The sequence below is a fragment of the Pan paniscus genome, chromosome 12 (assembly GCF_029289425.2).
Source record: "Pan paniscus chromosome 12, NHGRI_mPanPan1-v2.0_pri, whole genome shotgun sequence".
NCBI lineage: Eukaryota > Metazoa > Chordata > Mammalia > Primates > Hominidae > Pan > Pan paniscus.
Genome location: NC_073261.2, coordinates 123418850 through 123442605, shown reverse-complemented (window position 1 = coordinate 123442605; position 23756 = coordinate 123418850). Strand labels below are relative to the sequence as shown.

At 44.0% G+C, this 23756-nt stretch overlaps 1 non-coding gene across 1 annotated transcript; it reads right to left on the bottom strand.

The window, feature by feature from the left end:
- Nucleotides 1–8984: 8984 nt before the first annotated feature.
- Nucleotides 8985–9085, bottom strand: LOC112439000 (small nucleolar RNA U13). Its single transcript, XR_003027308.1, has one exon. It is a non-coding gene; the product is annotated as a small nucleolar RNA U13 (small nucleolar RNA).
- Nucleotides 9086–23756: the final 14671 nt, after the last annotated feature.

Genomic DNA, 23756 nt, shown 5'->3' with positions numbered 1-23756 from the left:
CCGTGGCTTCCTTACAAAACACCTGGCTTTGTTCTCCCAATGTGTGTAAGACCGATGCTTCATCGGCTCTGTATTTTGGGAATGCTTCAAAAGGCAATTCCAAATTGTAAAGAAAACTGCAGAAACACTCCCACAGCCTCAGGTCTCAGGTCCCTCAGTCAAGGAGAGCCTGCAGTCGGTGAGAAATTTTCCCCATGGTAAATATTTAAATGAATAATCACTTTCCAGCCAGTCTTGGGAAAGAAATCATTTAAGAAAAGTCTTCAAGGAATTTGCTCTAAATGAAAAGGCGCTTTTCCCCGGCCACATATCTCTGTGAGTGTTGACAGCCCCTGATGGGGCCACTAATAACCAAGCACAGAGGGTTGGCACCAGGATATGATTCAATTTAGGCCAAACTTACTCCCCGCGCTAAGGGACTCTTCTTTCCCTTAGAGCAATCACTGGCCCGCTGAACAGAGAGAAAACAACCCCATCTTTTCAGTGTCTGTGATAATAACACATCCGTGGTTAGGACTTTTAGGCCGAATACCATGAGAAAGAATTTGCAACTTTTAGGGGCTGTTTTCCATACACAGGTGTAGATCAGAATGAAGAAGATGATAGAATTTCTGCAGATCATGATCATTATTACTCAGATTCCCAGAATCTGTAGAATAACTGGATTTTTTATGCCCAAGAAGACTCTTGGAGGAAGCTTTCCACTCAGTCATCAGTGAGCACTCATGAGCGCCTGCCGTGTGCCAGGCAGCGCTGCTGGGGTACGCTCTCCAGGCTTCCTCATTCACCCTCCGTCAGCCTCTGAGCCGGCTATTACTGTCTCCATCTCATAGCTGGGGGCACTGAGGCTCAGATGGGGTCAAGATTGTTTGAGTCCCTCAAGGGAGCAGTGCTAGACTTATGGACATTTCTGTTCCCACAAATCTGAATGGGTGTGAGCTGAAATATGCATGATGAGTAAATAGCACACTTGTCCTCAAGTCGCTCGACTAGCAAGGGTTTGAATCCAGGCCTGTACCCACAAGCTCCGGCCTTCCCACCACAACACGTGCAGCCCCTTCAGCTGTACAAGGGAGGAGTGGTCAGGGCGCTGTTCCCTCTTGTTCCTGGCCGGCTTTGCCAAAGTGGACCAGAAGCTCAACAAACTGAGAACTGATGTGGATTAAGCAAAAATTGAGACTGTGTAAACATCCACTGTAGACTGAAGAGGACCAGTAAAGATTTTTTTTAATTGATAGAAAGGGAGTGAGCACACAGGAGATTAAAATAGGATGGTGCCTCCATGACCACATAGTCCAACCTCCACCATGCAGGTGAGGACTGTCATCCCCAGGAGGGGCGTGGTTTGCTCTACACAGGTTGCTCAGCCTTGGGACGTTTGGCTTCCTGGGTCAGGTCACTCTTTGTTGTGGGGGCACTTTCCTCTACATTGTGGGAGGCTTAATAGCATCCCTGACCTCTGACCACAAGTGATGGCAAAATCTCCCCCAGTTGAGAACCACTGGATTAACATAACACAGCTACTTAAGGATAGAGCTAAGACCAGAAAGCAGCTTCTCCAGCCACCAGTCTGGAATGTTATTAATCAAAATAGGGTTGGTCCAGAATATATAAAGAACTCCTGCAACTCAACAACAATAATCCATTTTTTTTTAATGGGCAAAGGACTTGAATAGACATTTCTCCAAAGAAGATATACAAATGTCCATAAGAACATGCAAAGATGCTCAACCTCCCTAATTATTAGGGAAGTGCAAATCAAAACCACAATGAGATACCACCTCATACCCACTAGGATGGCTATTTCCAAAAAACAAAAAGAAGAAAGAAAGAGAGGAAGGAAGGAAAGAAAGAAAAGAAAGGAAGGAAGGAGAGGAGAGGAGAAGAGAAGAGAGGAGAGGAGAGGAGGGGAGGGGAGGGGAGGGGAGGGGAGAGGAGAGGAGAGAAGAGAAGAGAAGAGAAGAGAAGAGAAGAGAAGAGAAGAGTTGGAGGGAATGTGGAGAAATGGGAACCCTGTGCTCTGTTGCTGCAAATGAACGTACAATGGTGTAGCTGCCATGAAAGCAGTATGGCGGTACCTTAACAAAATAAAAATAGAATTACCATATGATCCAGCAATTTCACTGTGAGGTATATGCTCAAAAGAATTGAAAGCAAGGGCTCACAGAGATATTTGTGCACCCATGTTCACAGGAGCATTATTCACAAGTAGCCCAAAGGTGGAAGCAACTCAAATGTCTAACGACAGATGAACAAACAAAATGTACTATATACATACACTGAAATATTATTCAGCCTCAAAAAAAAAGAGTGAAATTCTGACATGCTGCAATATGGATCATCCTTGAGGACATTATGTTAAGTGAAATAATCCAGTCACAAAAAGACAAATGCTATATGATTTCACCTGTCTGAGGTCCCTAGAGTAGTCAGATCCATAGACCCAGCGAGTAGAATGGGGGGTTGCCAGGAGGCTGGGGGAAGCGGAGGGTGGAGAGTTACAGTTTAATTTTGTTTGGCAAGAGAAAAAGAGCTCTGGAGATGGATGATGATGATGGTTGCACAAAGTGAATATTCTTTATATCACCGAACTCTATGTTTAAAAATGATTGCGATGGTACAGTTTATGTTATATCTTACCATAATTAAAAATAAAATAGAAAGCAGGATGGGAAGTGACATCTCAAGGGCAGAAAGCTGCTTTGCTGCCCTTCCCCGTCCTTGGGTGCCCCACGGGATCTGGAAGGGCATCCTCCCCACGGAACTTCCCTGCAGCTCCCCCGTGCCCATATCCGTCCCTTATGACTCCTTCACTATTTCCTGTAAAGCTTTGAGCAGAAACACCAGTGATGTGCTTAGGTAACCATGGATCTTCAAAGCTCAGTGGTTAATTTAGGGGCAATTTTGTAAATTTTGAGTATCAAAGGGCAAGACAAAGCCCTTGGACAAGAAAAATTTTAAACAAAATGCAAGAAAGAGAAAAGAAAACCTCTTTTCCTGAGCCTGTGGTCTCTGGGTTTTCAAGATGATAGAAAGAAGCAGAAATGGCAGAGGAATTGATATGCTATTTTAATATTTTTGTTTGTATCTTTTTGAAAATGTCTGTGGTTTGAGTTACCTTTATTTTGTTCCAGAACTTCAGCCAGTTCCCATGAAATGAACTGAGTTCCTGGTTCTGAAAGCATGAGCCCTGGCCAGACATGGGCATCACGTGGGGACCCCTCAGAAATGCAAATTCCCACTTCGGTGGAATCTTTAGAAAGTCAAACTCATGGATATAGGGAGTAGAATGATCGTTCCCAGAGGCTGGTGACTATGATCAATAATAATGTATTGTGTACTTCAAAATAACTAAGGAAGTAAATGTCAAATGTCTCACCACAAAAAATGAGTGAGGTGATGAATATGTTAGATAGCTTGATTCAATCATTCACATGGTTTACATAACTCAAAACACCACATTTTACCCCATAAATGTAAAAAAAAAAAAAAAGAGAGAGAGAGAGGAATTTAAAAATGAAAAAGAAATGTCAATTCTGAAGCATGATGGTTGACCTATTAAATCAGAATCTTTAGGAGTGGAACCCAGAAATTTCAATTTCAACAAGATTTCCCAAAGATTCTGAAGCACCCTAGACTTTGAGAACGACTAAACTGCATCTGCCTTATGAGCTACAAAATTGTCTAAGATTCTTCCAACCAAACAGGTCCTTATTTTGCTCTAAGTTGACACAAAGAGCCCTAAATGCTTAAAAAAAAGGGGGGTGGGACCATGAAACGCCTGGCAGTTATAATAAATCCTATGATTAATTGTTATTCCGGATGTTTGCTCACATCCTCTAACTCACAAAGGTGGACCTCCCGAGATTCCTAGCACAATCAGGACGTGACGTTGGCTGATGGATGAAATAAGACATCCTCTCCTGCTCTCCAGGAAAACTGCATTTACTTATTCCTCCTCTGAATGTTAGAAGAACACAAGTTCAAGTAGCCACAGCCTAAGCCACTTCACAGGAGCCCAGATTCATTTCACTTCCAAGCTCTTGCTGCTTCCCAGCCGTCACAGGTTGTGCACACCTGGAACACGCGTCAACAAATAGTAACCACGGCCTCCATGCAGGAAGGCCTTGAGTCCCGCGGCTCCTGGGCCCACATCATCCCCGTCAGGGTCCATCTATTCCGGGGACCTCTGTGGATTCGGAGTTGCCGTGGCATTGAGGATAGAAATCCAGACTGAGACTGAAGCACCTATTCCTGGAGTGCTCGGCTCCAGCAATGCTGTTGGGGGAAAGGATGGCCTTGGTCTTCAGTAAATCAGAGGAATTCCACGTCTCAATTCAAGGAGTGGGTACTTTCAGCCACCTTTTCAGAAGCAGTTTTACCCCTTCTAACAATGTCTGTATGTCCACCTGCCCCATGCCATGGGTTCAGCAGACACTGACTCCACTCCCAGCTCCTGAGAGGTCAAAGCCAATGGAAGTAGCCCCACTCCCCTGCCTGGTGTTAGTCCAGGAGGGGGCCTGGTGGTCCATGGAAGGTGGTCCAGCACCACCTGGGGCAGCAGGCTCTCATCGCTGGAGACAGATAAGAGGTGCTGTTGCTGTGGGCTGCATCCTGCCACCCTAGGGAGGCCCCACTGAGGACTGTGCTGTGCTGGTGGCATCACAGTGGAGAGGGAGAAAGAATCAGGGTTCTCTAGGAGCCCGAAGCTCACCCCACCTCTGGACTTCCCCTTCCACACCCAACACGTGTCTTTGGTGTTGAACAAGCTCAAGCCCGTTTAGCTCCAGCTTCCTGTTACCTGGGGCACGAAGCACCCACCTCCATGTTCTAACCTAGCCGCCTCTTTTGTCTGCTGGGCCCACCTGTCCTCCAAATGATAATGAAGCACTGTTTTTTTCTAGATCTCACAGATTTGATCTTTCTCAGCCATACTTTGGAAAAAATCTGCCAGTTTTCTATTCCAGCCAATCCTGGAGAGGGTAGAACCCAGGGAATGTGGCTCCAGAATCTATACCTGGAACCATGACATCATGCACCAGAACTAAGAGGCAGTTTGAACCAGAGCAGCCACCTCCTCCCTTTCCAAACCCTGATCTACACTGCTTGGGAGGGATCTTCAAAGCGTAAGCCCAGCCGCCCCCACTTCCCCCATCCTATGTCACCCGCCAGCGCCTTCTAGTTCCTCTCCTCCCCAGGCTGCTTGCGGCCCCTTGGAGGGTGCAGGCAGCATCTTATTTGTTGCTGTGTCTCCCAGGTTGTGGTTTGGCATCAAGAAGGCACGGAAGAAATATTTATTCAAATGAATGACTGGATGACAAAGACAAGGCAGAAAGGGGCTCAGAGACTGCAGCACACGGATGATGAATTACAGGCATAAAAAGAGGGAGGCCACAGAACACGGTGTGGACCGTGGAGCTGCCTGCCTGGGTCTGGATGCCACTATTTACTGGCCATGTAACCTTGAGAAAACCCCAGAACTACGATTCCTCTTGTTTATCTGCAAAATGGGGGCATTAAAACCCACCTCTCAGAGCTGAGAGGAGAACGAATTAACTAATCCACAGTAGAAAACTTAGAACAATGCCAGGCCCAGAGGACACACTGAGCACACATGAGCTTCAAGTCAGAGGAAGGTGGGTGGGAGAGGGGCAGAGAGAGAGAGAGAGAAAGACAGGAAGAAAGAGGGAGAGAGAGGCAGGAAAAGAGGGTATGGATTCCTCATGGTTTTTGTTCTTTCTCTAAAGTTATGGCTTTTAAAATATCATTGGTAAACACTTAAATATGTCTTGAGGTCTTTCTCTATTAAGAAATTCTATGACCTTCTTGAAACTGAAGGCTTTGAAACACCAAAATGCAAAAGTTGATGGAAGATGTTATTATTTGACAAAGGTAACCTCAGTTTGAGTGTAATACAATTTCAATCCTTCAGGGAAGGGTCTGGGCTGGAGGAACCCCGGGGCCTGCCTGCTTTTTCCTTGCTGGCTTAGGCATTGCACTGTGGGGTGCAAGCTGAAAGGAAGGGTATTGACTGAAGACCTTTTGATGAACTCCCAGACATTCTGCAATCCACAGCAAAGCAAGATCGCCGCAAAATCGATCCCCAACCCTGGGGGCCAAAGAGACGCCGCTGGAGGGAGCTTGTTTTCCTATGTGTTTTTAATTATTGTTTAACTCAGAGAGGGAACTAGATTACTATAAACATTTTCTCAAAGAAGAGACAAAATCTAATCAATGCGAATAACCCGACGATTCTACAGAGAGCAGTCTGAAATATGAGTCAAGTCACCTGGGAAAGGCCCCTCTGCCTGACCCTCGATACCCCTATTAGATCGTTCGGCAGAGGTGGGCAGAACATTTCAGGTTTGGATATTGTCAAGCCGCAGCCATTTATACCACACAGGATTAATTCCTTTCTGGACCACACAGACATCATTGATTTTGCAGAGGCAGAGAAGCAAAACCTCAGCAAAACAAAGAACTCCATCCCTTTAATGTCTTCTCTTTAAACATCATGGATTTTACCCACACCACAGACAGGAAAAGGCAGTCTTTCATCCAAAATACCGAGGAATGCCAGCTACATACAGAGCAGAAACCCTCTTCACGTGACACACACTTAGCCTTCCAGAACGCAGTGGCCCGGTGTCAGCAGCTCCAGCTGCACCTGCCAACCTCGACGGTCCCCAGGCACAGCGACCCACCGCGGGTAGAGAAACGTCAGGGAGCTGCCCACACGGGTGTCTGTGCAGATGCTCAGAACACAGCCTGCACAGTTTCAGGGGATGCTCAATGCCACCAGCCAGTAAAACAAATCCATACTTCAACTATGTTATCAACCCTTTCGCTTAACAAAATTTCATATAACCTGTCCTGTACAAGACACTGTGCTAGTGTTCTGGGAAAAATAACTCCCCCACTTCAAAGAGTTTATGGCCACAAATTCAAAAGCAATAAGGCAAGTATAAATAATACATGTTAGCAGTCGAGTAGGACAAGAAATTAAGAAATGCCAAGAAATTTAGAAATTCAAAAGGACACGAGGAGGAGCAGACAAAACGTTGTGGGATCTGTTAATGCTGGAAGGCACATCCTGTGGTCCAGCACACGGATGCAGCGGATCAGGAACGTGGCTCCGCCTCCTGGAAAGCACGAGATCCCCAAGCTTCAGGTCTTTCACCCACAGGGAGAGAAAAACAAGAGTCTCAACTATACAGAGAGCCCTGAGGCGGAATGCAGCCGCATCCGTAAAGTGTGTTAGCGCATCCCCGGGCACAGCAAATGCTAATAAATGCCCATTGCTGTCGTGTTACTACTGTTCTACCTGCTGAGATCCAGGTATCCTCCTGAAGGAAGCGGCGTTGGATCTAGGCCACATTGCTGTCTTGTTACTAGTGTCCTACCTGGTGACATCCAGGTGTCCTCCTTGAAGGAGGTGGCATTGGATCTAGGCCGCACTGCTATTTTGTTACTACTGTCCTACCTGGTGATATCCAGGTGGCCTCCTTGAAGGAGGTGGCATTGGATCTAGCCCTTGAAGGCCAAGTAGGCTTCATGATATGAGCAGTGGGAAGGGATGCCCAGGACACAGGAGCTTGGAGGCGAGAAACATCCCATGTTGAGGGCAGGTGCTCTGTGTTCAAATAACAGGAGCTGGGTTGCAAAGGTGAGGCAATCCCCATGCAGCTAAAACCAGAGAGTTCCCCTCGCAGGATGTACAGTAGGGGTGTCACCTGCTTGGTCGCCCCACAGCTCAAACCCCTCAGGGGAGCATGCAGACGGGCAGGTGCAGAGGCCGGGAAAAGAACTTTTGGGCTCCAGCTCCACAGCAGCATCTAGAAATGGATGTCTGCAACCCCCAAAGCCCAAATGGGTGTGTGTTACCAAACTCTTTTGGATTTGCCATCTGCAGATGGCTTGTGTGTTAATGAGCACAATGGACCCTCTGCCTTATTGCAAGGGCAGGGGGCTAGTGTGACAGCGTTCTGTATTCCGAGTTCTTGCCCAGTGTACCAGAAGATTCAGATCACATGTGGCCATAAAGCATGAGTGCAAGGTTTTATTGAGTGGAGGAGGTGGCTCTCAGTGAGATGGATGGGGAGCTGGAAGGAGGGGATGGAGGGGGAAGGAGGTCTTCCCCTGGAATCGGGCTGTCCAGTGCTGGACTTTTCTCTAGCCACCCCTGGCTGAACTCCCCTCAGCCTCCAGATGTCCCTCCGCTTTTCTCTTTCTCTGCCTTGTTGTTCTGCCTTCACTGGTCTGCTGGTCCTGATGTTCAGCCACTTGCATGTGTGCCCCTGGGTTTATACAGGGACAGGATATGGGGCATAGCAAACCAGAAGGCAACTTTTTAGGTGCAAAAACAGAAATGCCTGTCCTCATTCAGGTCCTCAGGTCTTCAGGCTTGAGGGTGGGGCCTTTGCCAGGGAACCTCGGTCTTCTACCCAGTACCTCCCTGTTTCCCTTCCATATCACAGTGAGGGGCCAACATTTCACATAACCCAAATGAAGAATTGCGTGTCTTCTCCGTTCTGGAGGGCATAGTGGGTGCTTGGGGACAGGGCCGTCTCCTAAGTGAGCAGACATCCCCTGTAAGAACTGTGGATTTGGAGGACCCTGTTAGGACCCAGAGTGGGAGCAGAGAGATGGGGTGGTCTGGGGAGACATTCAAGAGCTCACCTGGGGACCCTAAAGGTGACTCAGGCCAGCCTCTGCCTGCAGGTCTCTCAGTGTGTCAGGAAGGAGAGACCTGAATGAAACCCTGCTGCTGACCACACCAGGCTGTGAGCGCGGGAACCATCCCAGACCAGCGCACGGAACATCAGCATGGTGGGGCTCTGTGCTCCAGAAGAATTAGTCAGAGGGCTCTGAGGCCCACCCCCATGGAAACGGCCCCACTGCACGCCCCAGAGAGATGATGAGGGGCTTTTTGTGGTTGTTCTTGTTATTCTTCTCTTCTTTTTTTTTTTTTTTTTTTTTTGTAACATCAGACAGGTAATGTGATGTCGTAACAAGGCTTGAGAGAGGCATATCTCACACATGAGCATGAAAACCCAATCATCACGCTTATGAACCACAAAAGGATCTTAACCTACTTATCTAAGGGAGACCCCCACTCCCTACAGATTTGGAGCCAGACAAACTGAACTCAAGTGCCAGAGCCACTCCTCCCCAGCTGTGAGACTTGGCTCCAATCGCGTACACCCTGGGTCTCAGATTTGGGGAACAGTGCATCCCCTCTCTCATTTTATAAATGAAGACGGTGAGGCAGCGCTTGGACTAGAAAACTGATGTTCTGACCTGGGATCTTCAAGATTAAAATAACTCATCTCCTCTTTCACTCCAGAGAAGGTGCAAACCTAGGTACGTGGGCTCAGGTCAAGGCAAAGCTTGTCACCACCCATGGACAGAGAGAATGGGGAGGCCAAGATGGGTGGATGGGTAGGGCCCAGTGGAAGCCAGGCAGCTTCCCCACCTCTTATCCAGTGTTCATGGTTGCCGTGTCTTCCGGGGAAGTGAATTTCAAGAATGAGCAGCATGTTCCTCCTGCAACAGAAAGACACATGCCTGGCAGCGTTAAACCGCAGTGGGTTTTGGATTTTCCCATCACGGGATCCCCCACAGTCCTGCCCCTTTCCATTAAGGAGCATAATCAGGAGGGTCCCTCATTTTAGTGCAGATAATCACAAAGTCACAGATAATTGACAAATCAAGTACTATGCAAATCAAGTGCTAATTCCAAGCAATTAAAAACTGAGTCACAGCTAAACTGCAGTTAATTTGAATTTTTTTTTATATATATAATGCAAAACACATTGAGCAGAGACAAGACACAATGACCAAAGAAATTATCCATGTTACTCTGAACAGGCAGAAAAGTGGGTGTGGCTACACACACCTTTCAATCAATACTTGGCACCCAGGAAATGAAGTCGTTGCATGTCCTGTCTCCTGCCGGATATAAATGCCAAATGGTGGAGGGACAGTGAAGGAGAGGCAGGCAATGTGCTCCCATGCCCCTCCGGAGGGCTCCGCAAGACTTAAAGCATCAGGTTAAAGGCAGACAGCAAGGTCCCTTGCAGGCAAAAAGGCAACACCAGAATGGAGAAAGGGGGTTTCCCCAAATCCTGGTATCAAGACAATTGGCCAGGCTGCTATGCCAGGAACAGAGACCCTCAAGGGAAGAAGGAATCCTCCTTCTTGCAGCTTCAATGACCCAGCAACAAAGTACACAAGCCCTTTTGGACCTGCTTCTCAGCCTGCCCAGAAAGACAATAGATTGCAGGGACAGGAAGGAAGGAGGTTGACCCACACACCCTTGCCCAGACAATACCCAGGCGCACCTCCGGCTGCCCGCACCAGGGCCCGAGTGCTGCCAACAGCCAAAGGAGACAGATGCAGGGACCCCGCGAGCATCCAGGCGGGAGCGCCTTCCTCCTGCCTGGGCTACTTTTCAAACCCCTGTGCTTTTTATGGTTCCTTTTCACTGTGGGTGGAATGAGCCATGGAGGTCAATGCCACACGTGCACACACAAAAGCTTCAGAGGGGACAAAGAGACTTCAGTGTCATTCTCTGCACAGGGACGGAAAGACATATGGCCCTTCTGTGACAGGCCGCGGGCAATTGGAGCTCAAGATGCAGGCAGCAGAGGAGAGGCTATCACTGAAGAATAAATCTGAGAGAGCTGCAAAGTAATCACTTTGGATTAAGGCCACTTTTCCAGGGTCAGGAGGAACAAAGGCTACTTCCCAAAGCCTGTAGAATGAATATCTGTTGTTTTTCATGACGAGAGAGGCCTCTCGGAGGGAGGAAGCAGGCTGTGCGCACATGGTCACCAGGCAGCAGGGCTGGCTGTCCCCGCCATCCCTGCGACCTCCCTGCTGTCTACTCAGGCATGGGCCCCCCAGGTCCCTGCACACAGGCGCCTGCCCTCCCCCGCAATGGTAGGCCGGGCCCCCTGAGCACCTCGCAGAGACACACTCGCCCAGAGCCATGAGGCAAGAGGAAGAGGAAAACCAGCCAGAAAGTGTTCCCTCAACCTGCTTTTACTGCTCACTGGGGCAAGCAACCCCCAGCCTAGAGTGTTTTCTTCATGTTTTGTTTTTTGTAAAATCACCATGACGTATTTTCAAATAAGAGATTGTTTCAGCTTGGTGCACAAGCCGCTGTCTCCAATGGGGACTGAAGGAACCCTCACCCAGGCAGGACTGAACCCCCTCCTGTATCTGGGAATCCCGTATCTGGAGAGAGTATGGCCACAGCCTCAGGCCTACCCACGAATCCCTTGTTACCTGGTCACCATCAGAACAAATCCCCACCTTCTGCAGGCTGTAGTCACACCCCAAAACCTCCTTCATTGAATCCCCCAAATCAGAATAAGCCCCTCCCTCCAAAGTCATTGTAAGGGAGCCCTGAGTTTGATCGTTCGGGGAGAACCAGACCTTTCCGGGGGCAGTGGAAGGGGGCCCAGGGCTCAGCGTTTGCAATTCACTGCACTGAACACCAAGAAAATAGTGACTTTTCACAGCAGGCAGTTTTGAGATAATAGAAACGTAGTCCTTTCAGGACCAAAACCTTTCTGTAGAACCATATTTCTGAAAACGTTTTTGCGTTTAGATTCGTGTTCTCTGCCTCCTTAAACGGAGCATAGGAAATGCAGCCTTGTCCTCTCCAGCTCTCTCCAGTGATCACTATGAGTGGAGTCTCACCCGATTCCTTCTCTTTGGGGGCCTGGTTTTCTCACTTGTAAATGGAGAAGGTGATCCCACCTTTGGGTTGTTGTGGTTACAATCAGAAACTAAACGGCGAGATGGTGCACGTTAAGCCACCACGTGTGTGTGCCCATCCTAAACAAACTCGGGGTCCCCATCTCCTCCCCCAGGCCTTTCTGCCCCCGCAAACACCACCTCCCACACCTGGGGAGGGAGGAGCTACAAATAAGGCTGGGCTCTTCTCCTCCAGGTTAAATGGTATCAAATTGATACAGTTTTGGTAGTTCTTCCAAATGGCGCCTCTATGTCAGAGGGTCTGAAATTCCTTCTTCCTTCCATAAACATTCCTGCTTGGAACCAGTGCGTTCTTTTTGTAGCTTTCCGCATTGCACTTGGACCTCCTACCACGGCCATCCCATTAACAAGGCCTTCGTGTGTGCTCAAGTCTCCTTCACAGGCCGCTAGATGGCCAGAATTCTTTAACCAGAGCCGTAAGATCAGATGACTCTCAGCACTCCAGACTGTGAAATTCAAGAGGAATGACTCAATCTATATCTCATTTAGCTTGTAGGTCTCCAAGGACTCACTGGGACTACAATTATACCTGGGAGGCAGGGCAGCTCAGGGAAGCAAAAAGCAAAGTCTGAATATTTCATCTCACCTCCCCCAGATGTCCCTGGACATTTCTGCTTAGTCCGGATTTGGGACACTTTCCTTGTAGGTATCTATCTTGATCTCACCCTTTCCATTCATAAAGTCTACATATCTAGTCAATGAGAATTATTCATCAGATACAGTGTGTTCCACAAGGGACCAAGTTTTAACCCTTGGCATAGGGAATTACAGGTAAGATGTAGAAAGAGAAATAAAAATGATGACCCCCCTGAAAATAGGGGATGCGGGCTTGAATAGAAAGGAGCTATACTTTTTACTCTTCAAATATCAGATTGATTTTTTTTTTACTTCGAGCATGTTTTACTTTTTATTAAAAATAAATAAATTCCGGCCGGGCACGGTGGTTCACGCCTGTAATCCCAGCACTTTGGGAGGCCAAGGCGGGTGGATCATGAGGTCAGGAGGTCGAGACCATCCTGGCTAACACGGTGAAACCCCGTCTCTACTAAAAATACAAAAAAAAAAAATTAGCCGGGCGTGTTAGCCAGCACCTGTAGTCCCAGCTACTCGGGAGGCTGAGGCAGGAGAATGGCGTGAACCCGGGAGGCGGAGCTTGCAGTGAGCCAAGATAGCGCCACTGCACTCCAGCCTGGGCGAAAGAGCGAGACTCCGTCTCAAAAAATAAATAAATAAATAAATAAATAAATAAATAAATAAATTCCTGTGCCCCATAATCCAAACATACACTGCTAGTTGTCCTGTGTAGGTACTCAGAAGTGTTCCCCCAAAATATACACAAAAAACAAAGATGTGTATTGCAACATTTTTTGAAATAGCAAAAAACTGAAACAAGCGAAGTGTTCACACAGAGGACAGGGGAAATAAGTCAGGTCTCCAAAGGTGATGAAATTCTACTTCACTAGGAGTAAAAAGGGTTGGGGGGTCAGTGTGGAAACCAATGATGGTGAAACTCTACAGTCATTAGAAGTAAAAAGTGGGGGTCAGTGTGGAAACCAATGATGGTGAATCTCTACAGTCATTAGAAGTAAAAAGTGGGGGTCAGTGTGGAAACTCATGATGGTGAAACGCTACAGTCATTAGAGGTGAAAGGGGTGGGGGGTCAGTGCGGAAACTGATGATGATGAAACTCTACAGTCATTAGAAGTAAAAGGGAAGGGTCGGTGTGGAAAGATTCTCAGGACAATTTAAGTAGGAAAAGAGGCAAGAGAGGCACTGAGAGTGCTGTAGATTATCTTTTTGGTTTAAATATTTTTTAAAAGTTAAATATTTGGGGAAGAATTGCAGAAACTGCTGACAGTAAGTGCCTTTGGTGAGAGGACTTGGGGAAAGGGGGCTTTTACTTTTTATTCTGGGTCATCCCCAATACTTGAATATTCTACCTTTATACCAATATATTGGGAAGAAAAATGGCACATTATATGACTCAGATGCAACACCTCCAAAAAGTTAGCCTACTCCTTATGGTTTCATCCTGATGAGTTTAGGGGTGGAGAGAGGGAGGACATGTGACTCTGAGGCCTCACCTTCTCTTCCAGGAGACTAACTCAGTCTCTTTGAGGAAAATTCTCCCCGTTTCATGTTTCTCCCCAGTGTGGCATCTCAGTCTCTGGGGAGCTCCACGGTATTGAGGGTAGAGATGGGCTTGGGCTCATGTGGCCCTCAGGACCCTCTTGGTCTCACCGGGTTGGCGGTTGGTCAGCCCCAACCTGGAACGGCATCAGTCAGGCACATGATGCTGAACCACCGTCCAGGCTACCTGCCCCCTTTTCCTAACCCCAGGACTTGGCAATTCCATGGGCCCGCTCAAGTGCCCCCAGGTGGCCTCACCGGGGTGTGTGGGACATGCCAGATTGACGCAGGATGCCCCCCACTCCTGCCAGGGAGCCAGCGACCCTGTGTCTTATGGCATGTCTGAGCGCCCCCTCCACAGGGCAGCTCTCTGCCTCACCACCCCACTGGAGTCAATGCGGGGCTCTTCACACAGGCCCTCAGTTTACCCTGGAGGGTGCTGAAGGAGGCCGACCTCTACCTCTAATATCCTGGGATGCCCAGTGCCTCTCTGGATATTGCACAACCACCTCCTGTGGCTCAGAGGCAGAGGAGCTGCAGAAGCAGCGTGGATACAGAACCACACAGCCTCCACCTCCACCTCTTCTGCTCTCTCAGATTCCCATGGAAGCTGCTCGATTTCCACTTCTGCCTGAGGGAAGGGCAGGGAGGGGAAATACATGTGGCAGGTTCAGGGGACAACCAGGTGACATATGACTCTGACCAAAATCTTACCCATGCAAAAGACCCAGACCAGAGGATGCATTGTTTTACATACACTCGTATGTGTGTATGTGTGTGTGTGTCACATGTAGCTCTGTGTATCCACAACCACAATACAGAACAGTTCCATCGTCACAGGCTCCTCCTCCCCATACCCCGGTCCCTGGCAAGAACTTACCTGTTTTCCATGTCTACAATTTGTCATGTCAAGAATGTTATATAAATCAAACCATAGAGTATGTAAACTTTTGAGGTTCGCTTTTTCCACTCAGCATAGCTCCCTGAGATCCACCCAACTTGTTGTATGTATCGATAATTCATTCCTTATTGCTGAGTAGTATTCCATGGTCGGCATGTACCACTTAGTTTAACCATGCACCCATGAAGAACATTAGGGTTTTTCCCAGTCTATTACAAGTAAAGCTGCTATGAACATTCATGCACAGATTTTGGCGTGAACATATGTTTTCATATCTCTGGGATAAATCCTCATGAATGTCATTACTATGTCACACAGTAGTTAGTTGCATGTTTTGTTTTTTAAGAAACCATCAAACTCTTTTCCAGGGTGGCTGCACCATTTTACATTCTCACGAGCAATGTATGAGTGATCCAGTGTCTCTGCATCCTGACCAGCCATTGGTACGGTCAGCTTTTTATTTCACACATTCTGATAGGAGTGCACTGGTGTCTCATTGTGGTTTAATTTGCATTCTTCTCATGGCTAATATGTTGAAGATCTTTTTATGAACTTGTTTGCCATCTCTTTAACCTCTTTAGGGAGGTGTCTGTTCATGTCTTTTGCTTATTCTCTAATTGGATTGGTTGTTTTTAATGTTGCTTTGTTTTCTACTGATCTTTATATATTTTAGATACATCCTTTCTCAGATGTGTGGTTTGCGAATATTTCCTTCTAGTCTTTCACTAGTTTTCTATGCTGTTAACAGAGAAAATTTCAAGTTTTCATGAAGTCCAACTTATCCTTTTTTTTCCTTTGTGGTTTGTCCTTTTGGTGTCTAAAAACTTTTCACTTGGCCTTAGGTCCTGAAATTTTCTGTTTTTGTCTAAAAAAATTATAGTTCTACATTTTACATTTATCCATTTTGAGTTAATTTTTATGTAATATATCAGTCTTTGGTCAGATTTCTTTGTTTAACATATGTCCAGTTTCTCCAATACCATTTATTAAAAAGGCTACCTTTCTTGCATTGAAATGCTTTTGCACCTTTGTCAAAAATCATCTGCCACCAAAATTGGCAGACTAGGTAAATCCAAGACTCCATCCCTCCACCACAGCAGTGATTGAACTGGCAAAAACCGTCAGAATTGACTTTTTTGGAACTCTGGAATCTCATAAAAAAACAACCTGAAGGAACTTCTTTATTAATGAGGTAAGGGGCTCCTAGATTTCAATAAGAGATCCCCGTGATTTTAGTTACCTGCTCACCATCCCCTCCCCTTGGGCTCAGTGGCAGCTCTGAAGGTGGTGGCCCACATGCCAGGTGCATCTTTCTGCCACCAGAGGGTCCAATATGGACTTTACTCCCAAGGAATTATCGTTATATGTCACCTTTCTGGTGGCTCCCTAAAGGATCAACTCAAGGGTTTGCCTCAATTGCCTTAAAGCTTTTCCAAGGCTGAACTGGTTTCTTGGGTGATATTTGTCTAAAGTATTTAAAGGCAAATTTACTAGCCACAGCCACATGAGGAAATGTATAGGCATCAGAGAAAGCAATAGACACACCAAAAACAAAAGAGAAAAGATGCTGGGAAAGGAGATACACGATGGAATGGGAACCAAGACAGCCACATGCACAAAGGTGAACATGACCTCATAAGAACTTGAGGAGTCCCTAAGCTTCCACCTCTGCCTGATGCTTAGGCTCTGTGTAAACAGATGAAGGCAAAACAGAGTTGTAAACAGAGTACTCCGACACAGAGCCAACCTGCAAAGACCCGGAGTGCTCTTATGTGTTTGTTGTTTGTTGTTTGTTTGTTCATTCATTTGTATGTTTCTAGCTCCAGACATTTAAGGAGTTCTCTGCCAAATCACTCACAGATCACTAAAATAGTGGAACAGAGATTTCAGTGGTAAAACACAACAAATACAGTCTTTACAAAAAAAATCTTAAAAAAATCACTAAATCAAACAAATAATCCATAACAAGCAGCACAACAAACCCTGAGTGGGGAGGGGAGAAATGTGATTTCTAGAGTTACCACATTATAATGTACAAAATGTCCAGTCCAGTTCTCAACAAAAATAAAAATGTTTTGCATTCAAAAAAGTAAGAAGGTCTATCCCATTCATAAGAAAATAAGAAATTAATTGAAAAATCTCTGCAAAAAAGTTGCTAGATAAAAACTGTAAATCAAAGACCATCTCAAATTAGTTGAAAGAGTGAAAGGAAACCATGAACAAAGAATTAAAGAAAACCAGGAAAATTATGTCAAATAAGGAATACCAATATCAATAAAGAATATCAATAAAGAAATTGAACGTGTAAAAAGGTATCTAGTAGAAATTATCAATGTTAAATATATAATAACTGAAACATACATATAAACAGGCAGAAGAAAGAATTAGCAAACTTGAAGATAGGTTATTTAATATGATCCAGTCTTTGGAACAGAAAGGAAAAAATGAAGAAAAACAGAGAGTCCAGGAGACATTTATGACACCAACAAGCATACCAACATATATATAATAGCAATCTCAGAAGGAGAGATACAGAGAAAGGGGAGGAAAGCATTTTTGAATAAATCATGGACAAAAATCTACCTAAATTTAATAAAACATGAATCTACATCAATTAAGATAAAATCAGAAATCTACACTGAGACAAATTATAATCAAACTGTACAAAAAAAAAAGACAGAAAATCTTGAAAGCAGCAAGAGAGAAGAAACAACACATACAAGGGATCTCAATAAAATTAAAAGACCTCTTGTGAAATCTACATCTGATTGGTGTACCTGAAAGTGACGGGGAGAATGGAACCAAGTTGGAAAACACTCTGCAGGATATTATCCAGGAGAACTTCCCCAATGTAGCAAGGCAAGCCAACATTCAGATTCAGGAAATACAGAGAACGCCACAAAGATACTCCTCGAGAAGAGCAAGTCCAAGACACATAATTGTCAGATTCACCAAAGTTAAAACGAAGGAAAAAATGTTAAGGGCAGCCAGAGAGAAAGATCGGGTTACCCACAAAGGGAAGCCCATCAGACTAACAGCTGATCTCTCGGCAGAAACTCTACAAGCCAGAAGAGAGTGGGGGGCAATATTCAACATTCTTAAAGAAAAGAATTTTCAACCCAGAATTGCAAATCCAGCCAAACTAAGCTTCATAAGTGAAGGAGAAATAAAATACTTTACAGACAAGCAAATGCTGAGAGATTTTGTCACCACCAGGCCTGCCCTAAAAGAGCTCCTGAAAGAAGCACTAAACATGGAAAGGAACAACCGGTACCAGCCACTGCAAAAACATGCCAAATTGTAAAGACAATCAGGGCTAGGAAGAAACTGCATCAACTAACGAGCAAAATAACCAGCTAACATCATAATGACAGGATCAAATTCACCCATAACAATGCTAACCTTAAATGTAAATGGGCTAAATGCTCCAATTAAAAGGCACAGACTGGCAAGTTGGATAAAGAGTCAAGACCCATCAGTGTGCTGTATTCAGGAAACCCATCTCACGTGCAGAGACACACATAGGCTCACAATAAAGGGATGGAGGAAGCTCTACCAAGCAAATGGAAAACAAAAGAAGGCAGGGGTTGCAATCCTAGTCTCGGATAAAACAGACTTTAAACCAGCAAAGATCAAAAGAGACAAAGAAGGCCATTACATAATGGTAAAGGCATCAATTCAACAAGAAGAACTAACTATCCTAAATATATATGCACCCAATACAGGAGCACCCACATTCATAAAGCAAGTCCTTAGTGACCTACAAAGAGACAGACTCCCACACAATAATAATGGGAGACTTTAACACCCCACTGTCAACATTAGACAGATCAATGAGACAGAAAGTTAACAAGGATATCCAGGAATTGAACTCAGCTCTGCACCAAGCAGACCTAATAGATATCGACAGACCTCTCCACCCCAAATCAACAGAATATACATTTTTTTCAGCACCGCACCACACCTATTCCAAAACTGACCACATAGTTGGAAGTAAAGCACTCCTCAGCAAATGTTAAAGAACTGAAATTATAATAAACTGTCTCTCGACCACAGTGCAATCAAACTAGAACTCAGGAATAAGAAACTCACTCAAAACCGCTCAACTACATGGAAACTGAACAACCTGCTCCTGAATGACTACTGGGTACATAATGAAATGAAGGCAGAAATAAAGATGTTCTTTGAAACCGATGAGAACAAAGACACAACATACCAGAATCTCTAGGACACATTCAAAGCAGTGTGTAGAGGGAAATTTATAGCACTAAATGCCCACAAGAGGAAGCAGGAAAGATCTAAAATTGACACCCTAACATCACAATTAAAAGAACTAGAGAAGCAAGAGCAAACACATTCAAAAACTAGCAGAAGGCAAGAAATAACTAAGATCAGAGCAGAACTGAAGGAAATAGAGACACAAAAAACCCTTCAAAAATCAGTGAATCCAGGAGCTGGTTTTTTGAAAATCTCAACAAAATTGATAGACTGCTAGCAAGACTAATAAAGAAGAAAAGAGAGAAGAATCAAATAGATGCAATAAAAAAATGATAAAGGGGATATCACCACCGATCCCACAGAAATACAAACCACCATCAGAGAATACTATAAACACCTCTACACAAATAAACTAGAAAATCTAGAAGAAATGGATAAATTCCTCAATACACACACCCTCCCAAGACTAAACCAGGAAGAAGTTGGATCTCTGAATAGACCAATAACAGGCTCTGAAATTGAGGCAATAATTAATAGCTTACCAACCAAAAAGAGTCCAGGACCAGATGGATTCACAGCCGAATTCTACCAGAGGTACAAGGAGGAGCTAGTACCATTCCTTCTGAAACTATTCCAATCAATAGAAAAAGAGGGAATCCTCCCTAACTCATTTTATGAGGCCAGCATCATCCTGATACCAAAGCCTGGCAGAGACACAACAAAAAAAGAGAATTTTAGACCAATATCCCTGATGAATATCGATGCAAAAATCCTCAATAAAATACTGGCAAACTGAATCCAGCAGCACATCAAAAAGCCCACCACGATCAAGTAGGCTTCATCCCTGGGATGCAAGGCTGGTTCAACATACACAAATCAATAAATGTAATCCAGCATATAAACAGAACCAAAGACAAAAACCACGATTATCTCAATAGATGCAGAAAAGGCCTTTGACAAAATTCAACAACACTTTATGCTAAAAACTCTCAAGAAATTAGGTATTGATGGGACGTATCTCAAAATAATAAGAGCTATCTATGACAAACCCACAGCCAATATCATGCTGAATGGGCAAAAACTAGAAGCATTCCCTTTGAAAACTGGCACAAGACAGGGATGCCCTCTCTCACCACTCCTATTCAACATAGTGTTGGAAGTTCTGGCCAGGGCAATCAGGCAGGAGAAGGAAATAAAGCGTATTCAATTAGGAAAAGAGGAAGTCAAATTGTCCCTGTTTGCAGATGACATGACTGTATATCTAGAAAACCCCATCGTCTCAGCCCAAAATCTCCTAAAGCTGATAAGCAACTTCAGCAAAGTCTCAGGATACAAAATCAATGTGCAAAAATCACAAGCATTCTTATACACCAATAACAGACAAACAGAGAGCCAAATCATGAGTGAACTCAGATTCACAACTGCTTCAAAGAGAATAAAATACCTAGGAATCCAACTTACAAGGGATGTGAAGGACCTCTTCAAGGAGAACTACAAACCACTGCACAATGAGAAAAAAGAGGATACAAACAAATGGAAGAACATTCCATGCTCATTGGTAGGAGGAGTCAATATCGTGAAAATGGCCATACTGCCCAGGGTAATTTATAGATTCAATGCCATCCCCATCAAGCTACCAATGACTTTCTTCACAGAATTGGAAAAAAATACTTTAAACTTCATATGGAATGGAAAAAGAGCCTGCATTGCCAAGTCAATCCTAAGCCAAAAGAACAAAGCTGGAGGCATCACGCTATCTGACTTCAAACTATACTACAAGGCTACAGTAACCAAAACAGCATGGTACTGGTAGCAAAACAGAGATATAAACCAATGGAACAGAACAGAGCCCTCAAAAATAATGCCACATATTTACAACTATCTGATCTTTGACAAACCTGACAAAAACAAGAAATGGGGAAAGGATTCCCTATTTAATACATGGGGATGGGAAAACTGGCTGGCTATATGTAGAAAGCTGAAACTGGATCCCTTCCTTACACCTTATACAAAAATTAATTCAAGATGGATTAAAGACTTAAATGTTAGACCTAAAACCATAAAAACCCGAGAAGAAAACCTAGGCAATACCATTTAGGACATAGGCATGGGCAAGGACTTCATGTCTAAAACACCAAAAGCAATGGCAACAAAAGCCAAAATTGACAAATGAGATCTAATTAAAGAACTTCTGCACAGCAAAAGAAACTACCATCAGAGTGAACAGGCAACCTACAGAATGGGAGAAAATTTTTGCAAGCTACTCATCTGACAAAGGGCTAATATCCAGAATCTACAATGAACTCAAACAAATTTACAAGAAAAAAACAACCCCAACAAAAAGTGGGCGAAGGATATGAACAGACACTTCTCAAAAGAAGACATTTATGCAGCCAAAAAACACATGAAAAAATGCTCATCATCACTGGCCATCAGAGAAGTGCAAATCAAAACCACAATGAGATACCACCTCACACCAGTTAGAATGGCGATCATTAAAAAGTCAGGAAACAACAGGTGCTGGAGAGGATGTGGAGAAATAGGAACACTTTTACACTGTTGGTGGGACTGTAAACTAGTTCAACCATTGTGGAAGTCAGTGTGGCAATTCCTCAGAGATCTAGAACTAGAAATACTATTTGACCCAGCCATCCCATTACTGGGTATATACCCAAAGGATTATAAATCATGCTGCTATAAAGACACATGCACACGTATGTTTATTGAGGCACTATTCACAATAGCAAAGACTTGGAACCAACCCAAATGTCCAAAAATGATAGACTGGATTAAGAAAATGTGGCACATATACACTATGGAATACTATGCAGCCATAAAAAATGATGATTTCATGTCCTTTGTAGGGACATGGATGAAGCTGGAAATCATCATTCTCATCAAACTATCGCAAGGACAAAAAACCAAACACCGCATATTCTCACTCATAGGTGGGAACTGAACAATGAGAACACATGGACACAGGAAGGGGAACATCACACACCAGGGCCTGTTGTGGGGTGGGGGGAGGGGGGAAGGATAGCATTAGGAGATATACCTAATGTTAAATGACAAGTTAATGGGTACAGCACACCAACATGGCACATGTATACATATGTAACAAACCTGCACGTTGTGCACATGTACCCTAAAACTTAAAGTATAATAAAAAAATAAGTAAAATAAAATAAAATTAAAAGACAGTTTCTCAATGAAAATTATGAAATCTAGAAGGCAGTGGGATGACAGATTTAAAGTGCTTAAGAAAAAAGTTGTCAACCAAGAATTCCATCTCCAGCAAAACTACTTCTAAATGAAAAAGAAATTAAAACATTTCTAGATAAAGCAAAGCTGAAGGAGTTCATAATTAGTAGACCTGTCATACAAGAAATGCTAAAGGGAGTCTCTAAGGCTGAAATAAAAGATCACTAGATAGTAACTGCAAGCCATACAAGGAAATAAAGAACACTAGTAAAGGTAACTGCATAAGTTAATATAAAATATAATATTTTGGGTTAGTACTCTCTTATTTTCCCTATACATTTCAAAACAAAATGAATAAACAAAATAAATTTATGTTAATGGGCACACAAGATAAAATGATGTAATTTGTGACAATGACAACATAAGGGGTGGGGACAGAGCTAAAAGGATCCACCTAGTGAAGCTAGATTGGAATTAATTAAAATAGATTACTGTATATTTAATATTTGAATTATAATCCCTAGAAAAGGACATAAAAAGGAAATCAAATGAGTATACTAGAAAAAAATCAGTTAAATACCAAAGAAAGCACCAATAGAGGAAGAGCTGAGAAATTGAAAAGTCATTAGAGTATAGAAAAATAGCAAAATGGCCATAATCCCTTGTTTATCAATAATTATGTTAATTGAAATGGATTAAGCTCTCTAATTAAAAGGCAGTGATTGGCAGATTAGATAAAAATACATGATCCAGGCTGAAAGCGGTGGCTCACACCTGTAATCCCAGCACTTTGGAAGGCCAAGGTGGGCAGATCACGAGATCAGGAGATCAAGACCATCCTGGCCAACATGGTGAAACAAAAATTAGCCAGATGTGGTGGCATACGCCTGTAGTCCCAGCTACTTGGGAGGCTGAGGCAGGAGGATTTTTTGAACCCAGGAACTAGAAGTTAAAGTGAGCCAAGATCACGCCACTGCACTCCAGCTTGGGCAACAGAGTGAGACTCTATCTCAAAAAAAAAAAAAATTAATAATCCAAATATATGCTTCCTATAAGAGACTGACTCATTTTTGATCCAAAGACCCAAACAGATTGGAAGTAAAAGGATGGAACATGATAGTTCATGCAGATATTAATCAAAAGAAAGCTATGGTATCTATAACAGTATCAGACAAAATTAACTTTAAGGATAAATTGTTTCAAGAAGCAAAAAGGACATTAAATATTGATAAACTTGTTAGTCCATCAAGAAAGAATAATGATTATAAACATATACACACCTAACAATAGAACTCCAAAACACGAATCAAAATCTGAAAGAGCTGAAGTGAGAAAAAGACAGTTCTACAAGAATAGTTTGAGACTTCAATACCTCACTCTCAATAATGGCTAGAACTAAACAGATGATCAATAAGGAAATTGAGGGATTGATCAACATGATAAAAGAATTAGATCTAACAGACATTTTTAGAACTTTCTATAGCATGAGCAGAGCACATATTCTTCTCTAGTGTGCATG